General features: G+C 41.7%; 1 protein-coding gene across 4 annotated transcripts in view; it reads left to right on the top strand.

Moving 5' to 3' along the window:
* The first annotated feature begins 3,749 nt into the window (after positions 1-3,749).
* Positions 3,750-12,527, top strand: part of LOC139418586 (kelch-like protein 13) — a 100,341-nt gene continuing 91,563 nt past the window's right edge. Inside the window, exon 1 of one of the 4 annotated variants that reach the window (XM_071168170.1) lies at positions 3,750-3,829. The gene's annotated coding sequence lies outside the window, so the exon portion shown is untranslated. Of the gene's footprint in view, positions 3,830-3,902; positions 3,942-12,527 lie in introns of those variants that run through there. The other 3 variants (XM_071168168.1, XM_071168171.1, XM_071168169.1) reach the window with 3 other exon arrangements.

Below are 12,527 nucleotides of genomic sequence, written 5' to 3'. Positions count from 1 at the left end.
AAGTTTGAATTTTGTGAAGTTAGTGTGGGAGAGGCGGGAAAATTATTGTTATCGATCAATAATGACTAACCTCCTAGTATTGACAATTTACGAGTGGCTATAAAGTCAGCTACCATCCTCAGTAGCTTTCCATCTATCTGTCATATCTTGAATCTGAACCTAGAGGAGTCTAGAATCCTCAGGCCGGGAGGGAAGCCAAAGTAATTCCGCTACCCAAGAGTGGTAAAGCGGCCTGGTTCTAACAGCAGACCTATCAGCTTGCTGCCAGCTCTTACTTAGCAAACTGTTGGAATTTTTTTTTGACCAAATGCATTTAACAAAGTAACAACACATCCGCCACGCTGATCCTCAACGGAATTCCCATCAGGGGTGCGTGCTCAGTCTCCTCCTGTACTCCTCATTCACTCATGACTGCATGGCCATGCACGACTCCAACACCATCATCAAGTTTGCCGATGACACAACAGTGGTAGGCCTGATCACCAACAACGACGAGACAGCCTATAGGGAGGAGGTCAGATACCTGGCTGTGTGGTGCCAGGACTACAACCTCTCCCTCAACGTGATCACGACAAAGGAGATGATTGTGGACTACAGGAAATGGAGGACCGAGCACGTCCCCACTCTCATCGAAGGGGATGCAGTGGAGCAGGTTGAGAACATCAAGTTCCTTGGTGTCCACATCACCAAAAAACTGAATGGTCCAAACACACTAAGACAGTCATGAAGAGGGCACGACAAAACCTATTCCCCCTCAGGAGACTGAAAAGATTTGGCATGGGTCCTCAGATTCTCAAAAGGTTCTTCAGCTGCACCATCGAGAGCATCCTGACTGGTTGCATCACTGCCTGGTATGGCAACTGCTCGGACTCCAACCACAAGGCACTACAGTGGGTAGTGCGTATGGCCCAGTACATCCCAGTATTTAGTCAGCCACCAATTGTTCAAGTTCTCCCACTTAAAAAGATGAGAGAGGCCTGTTAATTGTCATCATAGGTACACTTCAACTATGACAGACACAATGAGAAAAAAAATCCAGAAAATCACATTGTAGGATTTTTAATGAATTTATTTGCAAATTATGGTGGAAAACAAGTATTTGGTCACCTACAAACAAGCAAGATTTCTGGCTCTCACAGACCTGTAACTTCTTCTTTAAAAGAGGCTCCTCTGTCCTCCACTCGTTACCTGTATTAATGGCACCTGTTTGAACTTGTTATCAGTATAAAAGACACCTGTCCACAACCTCAAACAGTCACACTCCAAACTCCACTATGGCCAAGACCAAAGAGCTGTCAAAGGACACCAGAAACAAAATTGTAGACCTGCACCAGGTCTTCCTCGATCTGGGGCTCCACGCAAGATCTCACCCCGTGGGGTCAAAATGATCACAAGGACGGTGAGCAAAAATCCCAGAACCACACGGGGGGGGGGGGGGACCTAGTGAATGACCTGCAGAGAGCTGGGACCAAAGTAACAAAGCCTACCATCAGTAACACACTACGCCGCCAGGGACTCAATCCTGCAGTGCCAGACGTGTCCCCCTGCTTAAGCCAGTACATGTCCAGGCCCGTCTGAAGTTTGCTAGAGAGCATTTGGATGATCCAGAAGAAGATTGGGAGAATGTCATATGGTCAGATGAAACCAAAATAGAAGTTTTTGGTAAAAACTCAACTCGTCGTGTTTGGAGGACAAAGAATGCTGAGTTGCATCCAAAGAACACAATACCTACTGTGAAGCATGGGGGTGGAAACATCATGCTTTGGGGCTGTTTTTCTGCAAAGGGACCAGGACGACTGATCCGTGTAAAGGAAAGAATGAATGGGGACATGTATCGTGAGATTTTGAGTGAAAACCTCCTTCCATCAGCAAGGGCATTGAAGATGAAACGTGGCTGGGTCTTTCAGCATGACAATGATCCCAAACACACCGCCCGGGCAACGAAGGAGTGGCTTTGTAAGAAGCATTTCAAGGTTCTGGAGTGGCCTAGTCAGTCTCCAGATCTCAACCCCATAGAAAATCTTTGGAGGGAGTTTAAAGTCCGTGATGCCCAGCAACAGCCCCAAAACATCACTGCTCTAGAGGAGATCTGTATGGAGGAATGGGCCAAAATACCAGCAACAGTGTGTGAAAACCTTGTGAAGACTTACAGAAAACGTTTGACCTCTGTCATTGCCAACAAAGGGTATATAACAAAGTATTGAGATAAACTTTTGTTATTGACCAAATACTTATTTTCCACCATAATTTGCAAATAAATTCATAAAAAATCCTACACTGTGATTTTCTGGATTTTTTTTCTCATTTTGTCTGTCATAGTTGAAGTGTACCTATGATGAAAATTACTGGCCTCTCTCATCTTTTTAAGTGGGAGAACTTGCACAATTGGTGGCTGACTAAATACTTTTTTGCCCCACTGTAAAGACTATGCATGCCAGTCTGTCTTGGCTAAGAGTTGAGGAGCGACTGACTGCATCACTTCTTCTTTTTGTAAGGAACATTAATGTGTTGAAAATCCCAAATTGTTTGCATAGTCAACTTAGACACAGCTCTGACACACACACTTACCCCACCAGACATGCCACGAGGGCTTTTTTCACAGTCCCCAAATCTAGCACAAATTCAAGAAAGCATACAGTACTATATAGAGCCATTACCGCATGGAACTCCGTTTCATCTCATATTGCTCAATTGGACAGCAAGCCCGGTTTCAAAAACCAGATAAAGCAACGCCTCTCCCCTATTTGACCTATTTAGTTTGTGTGTATATATTGATATGCAGGCTACATGTGCCTATTTTATCGATGTAGTTCTGTCCTTGAGCTGTTCTTGTCTGATCTGTTCATGTTCTGTATTATGTAATGCTTCGTGTTTTGTGTGGACCCCAGGATTTAACTTTACTATGTTACATCTTGTCTATGAGACCAGGCTGACAAGGCAGCCTCCAGAAACATACAATCTCTTTTCCATTAAATATACTGAACAAAGATACGTAACATGTAAAGTGTTGGTTTCATGAGCTGAAATAAAAGTTTCCAGAAATTGTTCATTTGCACAAAAAGCATATTTCTCAAAAAATGTGGGCACATATTTGTTTACATCCCTGTTAGTGAGCATTTAAGATAATCCATCCACATGACAGATGTGGTATATCAATAATCGGATTAAACAGCATGATCATTACACAGGTGCACCCTGTGCTGGGGTCAAAAGATCACTCTAAAATGTGCAGTTTTGTCACACAACACAATGCCACAGATGTCTCAAGTTTTGAAGGAACGTGCAATGGGCATGCTGACTGCAGGGATGTCCACCAGGGCTGTTGCCAGATAATTCAATTTTCATTTCTCTACCATATGTCGCCTCCAACTTTGTTTTAGAGAATTTGGCAGTAGTCCAACCAGTCTCACAACCACAGACCACGTGTAACCACACCAGCCCAGGACCTTAGTATTTATGTGTGTTAGTCCTTTTGTGGGGAAAAACTCATTCTGATTGGCTGGGCGGGCATATGCTTTACACAGCCTAATTCATTTATTTCAATTGACTGATTTCCTTATATGAACTGTAACTCAGTTAAATCTTTGAATTTGTTGCGTTGATACTTTTGTTCAGTATAGTTTTCATTTAAACTGGTACCTGGCTCACTCCCGGGAGACAGCCCGGTTCCAAAACGAATGCGATCCATTTTCGCCGGTGCAAGATTCGTCTACCGGGGCCAGATTAATCGAATCCCCTCATTTGTTATGCTGGAGGCGGACCTTAGTGAGATCCATGAGTGGATTTGAGGGTTTAAGAAGAAAAATAAGGACGTATCCCGTAGTTGCAGGTAGGAATTTCGCCATTTAATAGCTGAGTGTATTTTATATGTAAGCAGTTGAATATAACATAAAACGCAACCCAAAGTTGCCAATTATGGTTAACTAACGTTAGCTAGAGAAGTAAGTAGCTTCAGATGAAGCTCGCTAGCTAGCTATGTTGACTGGTAGCCATGCTGTATGGTTTGGGTTGTCTTTCCATCAAATTATCTCTCCCGGCGACTTGGTATAAATTGATACTGCGTAACAGGTTTAAACAAACCACGATATATAGCTAGCTAGGTTAAAATACGTTCCACATGTCTTTCACATGTCTTTCTTATTGCCCTGATGTAAACATTTCACCTGTTGTTTACAAAGTAACGTTATGTGGTGAATCCATTTGATTTGAACGTTAGCAAGCTTTTCACTTGCTTGACCATGAATGTTTGTAATACATATTTGTTGTAACTAGCTAATGCTAGCTAGGCAGCCTGTAGCTATAACGTTAGCTAGCTAACGCTCAGCTTTTCAGAGCAGTGGTGGGCTTTCTAGGTAGTTAAACAATTAGCAAGCAAACGTTAGTCTGCTAAATTTCCAAAGTTTACAATAACAATGTCCTACATGCATGGCTATCCGGACTATCCTGTGTATACAGGGCTCAGCTGTGAAAGAGACCTTCGTCTCAACATAACTCCCTGTTAAAATAAAGGTGACCTAAAAAAAATCATGGGTTCCTTTGCGGCTAAGGTAAGGGGCTACGAGTTAACATTGGACTGACTGTACAGCAGCTAGCTCGTTAATGTTTTCTGTTTGGTTCGCTTGTATAAACGCCGGTGAAGCATAGCATGGAGAATGATGAGATTTACCCAGTCACGAAGAAGCGTGAGATTTGAGAAACAAGCTGTGGATAAGAATATGAAATTGAAACTAGGATATCGAGTGGGCGCTGTCCCTTAATTTCTCCAGTTTCAGATGACAGTCTAGCTAGACACCTCGCTGCTCCTGGTCTCTGGAATTGACTGACACATTTAGCGAATGATCTTGAACATCTGAAATGTGGCCCACTCAATTGCTATGCACAGTTTGTACAGCATCCGTCAGAAGGCCTTTTCATGTTAATGATTTGTTTGTAATTTAATGTTGGTCTAGGTGGTGCATCTAGGAAGTGGATGTATTTACTGAAATAGGTGGTGTCATGGGGTTTAAAAAAAAAATGACACTCATAGGACTTCTTGTTACGCGTTACACAGTTGTTACACAGTTGTTATTTCGGGTGTAGCGAAATGCTTGAATTCCTAGCTCCAACAGTGTAGTAGTATTTAACAATACACACACCTCAAAGTAAAATAATGGAATTAAGAAATGTCTAAATATTAGGAGGAGCAATTTTGAATATAGTATATACATATGAAATGAGAAACTGTATGTGAACATTATTAAAGTGACCAGTGGTTACATGTTTATGTACATAGGGCAGCAGCCTCTAAGGTGCAGGGTTGCGTAACCGGGTGGTAGCGGGCTAGTGACAGTAACTAAGTTCAGGGCAGGGTACTGGGTGGAGGCTGGCTAGTGATGGCTATTTAACAGTCTGATGGCCTGGAGATAGAAGCTGTTTTTCAGTCTCTCAGTCCTAGCTTTGATGCACATGTACTAGAGGTCGACCGATTATGATTTTTCAATACCGATTATTGGAAGACAAAAAAGCCAATACCGATTAATCGGGTGATTTTTCAAATTTATTTGTAATCATGACAATTACAACAATACAGAATGAACACTTATTTTAACTTAATATAATACATCAATAAAATCAATTTAGCCTCAAATAAATAATGAAACAAGTTCAATTTGCTTTAAATAATGCAAAAACAAAGTGTTGGAGAAGATGGTAAAAGTGCTATCTATATATGTGCCATGTAAGAAAGCTTACGTTAAAGTTCCTTGCTCAGAACATGAGAACATATGAAAGCTGGTGGTTCCTTTTAGCATGAGTCTTCAATATTCCCAGGTAAGAAGTTTTAGGTTTTAGTTATAGCAATTATAGGACTATTTCTCTCTATACCATTTGTATTTCATTAACCTTTGACTATTGGATGTTCTTATAGGCACTTTAGTATTGCCAGTGTAACAGTATAGCTTCTGTACCTCTCCTCGCTCCTCCCTGGGCTCGAACCAGGAACACAACGACAACAGCCACCCTCGAAGCAGCGTTACCCATGCAGAGCAAGGGGGATAACTACTACAAGTCTCAGAGCGAGTGACGTTTGAAACGCTATTAGCGCATACCCCGCTAACTAGCTAGCCATTTCACATCGGTTACACAAGCCTAATCTCGGGAGTTGATAGGCTTGAAGTCAAACAGCAGGGCTGCTGGCAAAATGCACGAAAGTGCTGTTTGAATGAATGCTTATGAGCCTGCTGGTGCCTACCATCGCTCAGTCAGACTGCTCTATCAAATCATAGACTTAATTATAAGATAACACACAGAAATGCGAGCCGTAGGTCATTAATATGGTCGAATCCGGAAACTATCATCTCGAAAACGAGACGTTTATTCTTTCAGTGAAATACGGAACCGTTCCTTATTTTATCTAACCGGTGGTATCCATCAGTCTAAATATTCCTGTTACATTGCACAACCTTCAATGTTATGTCATAATTACATAAAATTCTGGCAAATTAGGCGTCCCAAACTGTTGCATATACCCTGACTCTGCGAGCAATGAACGCAAGAGAAGTGACACAATTTCACCTGGTTAATATTGCCTGCTAACCTGGATTTCTTTTAGCTAAATATGCAGGTTTAAAAATATATACTTCTGTGTATTGATTTTAAGGAAGGCAATGGTGTTTATGGTTAGGTACACGTTGGAGCAACGACAGTCCTTTTTCGCGAATGCGCACTGCATCGATTATATGCAACACAGGACACGCTAGATAAACTCGTAATATCATCAACCATGTGTAGTTATAACTAGGGATTATGATTAATTAAGTTTAATGCTAGCTAGCAACTTACCTTGGCTTCTTACTGCATTCGCGTAACAGGCGTTGGACTAGTTAACTATACGGTTGCAAGATTGAATCCCTGATCTGACAAGGTAAAAATCTGTCGTTCTGCCCCTGAACAAGGCAGTTAACCCTCCGTTCCTAGGCTGTCATTGAAAATAGGAATGTGCGGGTGGCGCAGTGGTTAAGGGCGCTGTACTGCAGCGCCAGCTGTGCCATCAGAGTTCCTGGGTTCGCGCCCAGGCTCTGCCGCGACCGGGAGGTCCGTGGGGCAACGCACAATTGGCCTAGCGTCGCCCGGGTTAGGGAGGGCTTGGTCGGTAGGGGTGTCCTTGTCTCATCGCGCACCAGCGACTCCTGTGGCGGGCTGGGCGCAGTGTGCGCTAACCAAGGTGTTTCCTCCGGCGCATTGGTGCGGCTGGCTTCCGGGTTGGATGCGTGCTGTGTTAAGAAGCAGTGCGGCTTGGTTGGGTTGTGTATCGGAGGACGCATGACTTTCAACCTTCGTCTCTCCCGAGCCCGTACGGGAGTTGTAGCGATGAGACAAGATAGTAGCTACTACAACAATTGGATACCACGAAATTAGGGAGAAAAAAGGGGTAAAAAAAAATAAATACACTTAAAAAAATAAATAAATAAGAATGTGTTCTTAACTGACTTGCCCAGTTAAATAAAGATTAAATAAAGGTGAAAAAAAAAGCAGATCATGAAAACTTGAAATCGGCCCTAATTAATCGGCCATTCCGATTAATCGGTCGACCTCTAACATGTACTGCAAGGTCAAAGCTCCTGGATGGCAGGCAGCTTAGCCCCAGTGATATACTGGGCCGTACGCACTACCGTCTGTAGTGCTTTGCGGTCAGAGGCCGAGCAATTGCCGTACCAGGCAGTGATGCAACCAGTGCTCAACCATGCTCTCAATGTTGCAGCTGTATAAATCCTTTTGAGGATCTTTGGACCCATGACAAATATTTTTAGTTTCCTGAGGGGGAATAGGCTTTGTCGTGCCCTCACGACTGTCTTGTTGTGTTTGGACAATGAAGTTTGTTGTTGATGTGGACACCAAGGAACTTGAAGCTCTCAACCTGCTCCACTACAGCCCTGTAGATGAGAATGGGGGCGTGCTCGGTCCTCCTTTTCCTGTAGTCCACAATCATCTCAGTGATCAGGCCTACCACTGTTGTGTCATCTGTAAACTTAATGATGGTGTTGGAGTTGTGCCTGGCCATGCAGTCGTGAGTGAACAGGGAGTACAGGAGGGGACTGAGCACGCACCCCTGTGGAGCTCCAGTGTTGAGGATCAGCGTGGCAGATGTGTTGCTAGCTACCCTCACCACCTGGGGGCGGCCCGTCAGGAAGTCCAGGATACAGTTGCAGATGGGAGGTGTTTAGTCCCAGGATCCTTAGCTTAGTTATGAGCTTTGCGGGTACTATGTTGTTGAACGCTAAGCTATAGTCAATAAATAGCATTCTCACATAAGTGTTCCTTTTGTCCAGGTGGGAAAGGGCAGTATTCAGTGCAATAGATATTGCATCATCGGTGGATCTGTTTGGGCGGTATGCAAATTGGAGTGAGTCTAGGGTTTCTGGGATAATGGTGTTGATGTGAGCCATTACCAACCTTTCAAAGCACTTCATGGCTACGGACGTGAGTGCTACAGGCCTGTTTAAAAACTTCTTGACGCTACCCATCCCTGTCGCGGGATCATTTTCGTCAGCAACCGCTGAATAGCATAGTCAAATAATATTACTAAAAAATATTAATATTCATGAAATCACAAGTGCAATATTGCAAAACACAGCTTAGCCTTTTGTTAATCCACCTGTCTCAGATTTTGAAATTATGCTTTACAGCGAAAGCAATCCAAGTGTTTGTGTAAGTTTATCGATAGCCTAACATAGCATTATGTACACTTAGCATCAGGAAGCTTGGTCACGAAAATCAGAAAAGCAATCGAATGAATCATTTACATTTGATGATCTTCGGATGTTTTCACTCACGAGACTCCCAGTTACACAACAAATGTTCCTTTTGTTCCATAAAGATGATTTTATACCCAAAATACAGACGTTTGTTTGTTGCGTTATGTTCAGAAATCCACAGGAAAGAGCGGTCACGACAATGCAGACGTATATTCCAAATAATATCCATAATGTCCACAGAAACATGTCAAACGTTTTTTATAATCAATCCTCGTGTTGTTTTTAAAATATATATTAGATAATATATCAACCGAGTGTGTAGGTTTTTCAATAACAGCGGGTGGAACAATTGCAGCTTTACTCTGTAGCGCAAAAACTCACTCTGAGAGCCCCCACCTATCCACTTACGCAATGTGATCCTTCACGCTCATTTTTCAAAATAAAAGGCTGAAACTGTCTAAAGACTGACACCTTAGGGAAGCCATAGAAAAAGGAATCTGGTTGGTATCTCTTTAAATGGAGGATAGGCTTGCATAGGAACAGAAAGGTTTTAAAATAAGAGGCACTTGCTGATTGGATTTTTCTCAGGCTTTCGCCTGCAATATCAGTTCTGTTATACTCACAGACAATATTTTGACAGTTTTGGAAACTTGAGTGTTTTCTATCCTAATCTGACAATTATAGGCATATTCTAGTTTTTGGGGCTGAGAAATAGGCAGTTTCAAATGGGTACGTTTTTTAGCCAAAAACGAAAATACTGCCCCCTACACGCAAAAGGTTAACTAGCCTCGCTAAGAACTTCATGAAGACAGAAGTGAGTGCTATGGGGCGATATTCATTTAGTTCAGTTACCTTTTGCTTTCTTGGGTGCAGGAACAATGGTGGACATCTTGAAGCATGTGGAGATGGGTAGAGTTTGAATATGTCCGTAAACACTCCAGCCAGCTGGTCTGCACATGCTCAAAGTATGTAACTAGAGATGCCGTCTGGGCAGGCAGCCTTTAAAAAAAATATATATATATTTATTTCACCTTTATTTAACCAGGTAGGCTAGTTGAGAACAAGTTCTCATTTACAACTGCGACCTGGCCAAGATAAAGCCAAGCAGTGCAACACAATCTGAGTTACACATGGAATACACAAATATACAGCCAATAATACAATAGAAAAAGTTTATATACAGTGTGTGCAAAGGAGGTAGGATAACAGAGGTAAGGCAATAAGTAAATAAATAAGCCTTGCGAGGGTTAACACGGTTAAATGTCTTACTCACATCGGCCAAGGAGAACGAGAGCCCCCATCCTCAGGAGCGGGCTGCGTCTGTGGCACTGTGTTATTCTCATAGAGGACAAAGAGGATTTTTAGCTTGTTCGGGAGCACCATCACGTTTGGGATGGTGTTCTTCGGCTTGCAAGCCTCCCCCTTTTTCTTCCAAACATAATAATGGTCATTATGGTCAAACGGTTCTATTTTTGTTTCATCAGAAGACATTTCTCCAAAAAGTACTGTCTTTGTTCCCATGTGCAGTTGCAAACCGTAGTCTGGCTTTTTTATGGCAGTTTTGGAGCAGTGGCTTCTTCCTTGCTGAGTGGCCTTTCAGGTTATGTCGATATAGGACTCGTTTTACTGTGGATATACCTGTTTCCTCCAGCATCTTCACAAGGTCCTTTGCTGTTGTTCTGGGATTGATTTGCACTTTTCACACCAAAGTATGTTCATCTCTAGGAGACAAGTGTCTCCTTCCTGAGCGGTTATGACGGCTGCGTGCTCCCATGGTGTTTATACTTGCGTACGATTGTTTGTACAGATGAACATGGTACCTTCAGGCCAATTACCTTTGGAAATTGCTCTCAAGGATGAACCAGTCTTGTAGAGGTCTAAAAAAAATAATTCTGAGGTTTTGTTGAATTTCTTTAGATTTTCCCATGATGTCAAGCAAAGAGGCACTGAGTTTAAGGCAAGCCTTGAAATACATCCACAGGTACACCTCCAAATAGCATCCATCGTTAGATGCTTTTTTCTCTTTCTCATGTCACTTTATACACTGCAGATCCCCTTCTAAACATAGAATCACATGGTTTCTTCGTCTCTTTGTAACCGTCGATAACTTCAGAACAAAGGTGACTACAAATACGAAGTTGTAAATGTCTTTGCAATTGATACACACAAGCGACGTGTTCAAAAATATGCTTCAAATGAAAATCGAGATGACTGCATTAAAATATAAAAACAGTAGGCTATAGGCCTATTTCAATCATATTGAAATACATTTCATGTTCAATCGAGTTATTTTGATATTGCAATTTGTCCCAATACATTTCATGATGTGTAGCCTAAATCAGTGATTTAGCGATTATTATTATTTGGGAATAAGCAGCCTCAATATTTGCTGATTTAGATGGTCATATCTTTCTAAGAGCTAATCCGTCATCAGTATTGTGAATTAATTATAATTTAAGTAAAGATTTGAATGGACAATGTTGATCCGAGAGCAGCGCTTCCTTTCTTTGGATCCTATCAGAATGGACACTTGCTCCAACAACGCACCTAGCGACCGTTCTCCCTGTATAGTGTTTTGTTAAACACTTGTTACATCCTGGCTGTTGTTGGAAAGATGCACCCTAAACACTTGTGAGCCTAAGCTCCATCGCTTTTGAGAAACCGTGCCGAGGGTGTTAGAGAAAGACACATCATAGTCAACATCTCTAATGCACAGATACTGGGGCAGGTTAAAGGCTAACCAGACTTAATATTTTTTTTCCTGTTTGCCATATTGGATGTTTTTTCGGGTCTATGTACTGTCTACTGTATTGTGTGACTGGAGGAAATAGGCTACACAGTGTTCACAGTTAAACAAAGGGCCCTTGGCACTTACCTGCTACAAATAACAAGTAATGGGCCGTTAGTGACTATGTTGTAAGGATACTGAAGGACATGTTTTAAAGAGGGCCACTGCTTGGATTTTTTTGTTGTTGTCTTGGTTCAACCTTGTTTACTTTGTCCCATTGATGGCCTTGTAGTTTAGTGTTACAAGGTTGTCATTTCCTGTCTCAGCCTTACTTATAAGCATGTTCTCAAATGGAAACTTTCAAGATCAGGAGGCATTTCATTTTCTTTGCAAGATGCCAGAGAATTAACTTTCAGTCCTGCTTGAATATTCTATTTAGGCGAATAGAGTCCCGAGTCTTTTCCAATCAATTGCATTTAGGGTAGACTAGAGTACAGTCATGACCCAGCCCTTGTTTCACTGCGGATATGACAGTGCCTACTAGAGGTCGACTGATTATGATTTTTCAACGCCGATACCGATTATTGGAGGACCAAAAAAGCCGATACCGATTAAATCGGCCAATTTAAAATAATAAAAAAAAAAAAAAATATATATATATATTAAAAAAAATAATATTTGTAATAATGACAATTACAATAATACTGAATGAACACTTATTTTAACTTAATATAATACATCAATAAAATCTATTTAGCCTCAAGTAGATAATGAAACATGTTCAATTTGGTTTAAATAATGCAAAAACAAAGTGTTGGAGAAGAACGTAAAAGTGCAATATGTGCTAACGTTTCAGTTCCTTGCTCAGGACATGAGAACATATGAAAGCTGGTGGTTCCTTTTAACACGAGTCTTCAATATTCCCAGGTAAGAAGTTTTAGGTTGTAGTTATTATAGGACTATTTCCCTGTATACCATTTGTATTTCATTAACCTTTGACTATTGGATGTTCTTCTAGGCACTTTAGTATTGCCAGTGTAACAGTATAGCTTCCGTCCCTCTCCTCG

Source organism: Oncorhynchus clarkii, chromosome 10 (assembly GCF_045791955.1).
Source record: "Oncorhynchus clarkii lewisi isolate Uvic-CL-2024 chromosome 10, UVic_Ocla_1.0, whole genome shotgun sequence".
NCBI lineage: Eukaryota > Metazoa > Chordata > Actinopteri > Salmoniformes > Salmonidae > Oncorhynchus > Oncorhynchus clarkii.
This window is presented reverse-complemented; position numbering and strand designations above follow the sequence as displayed.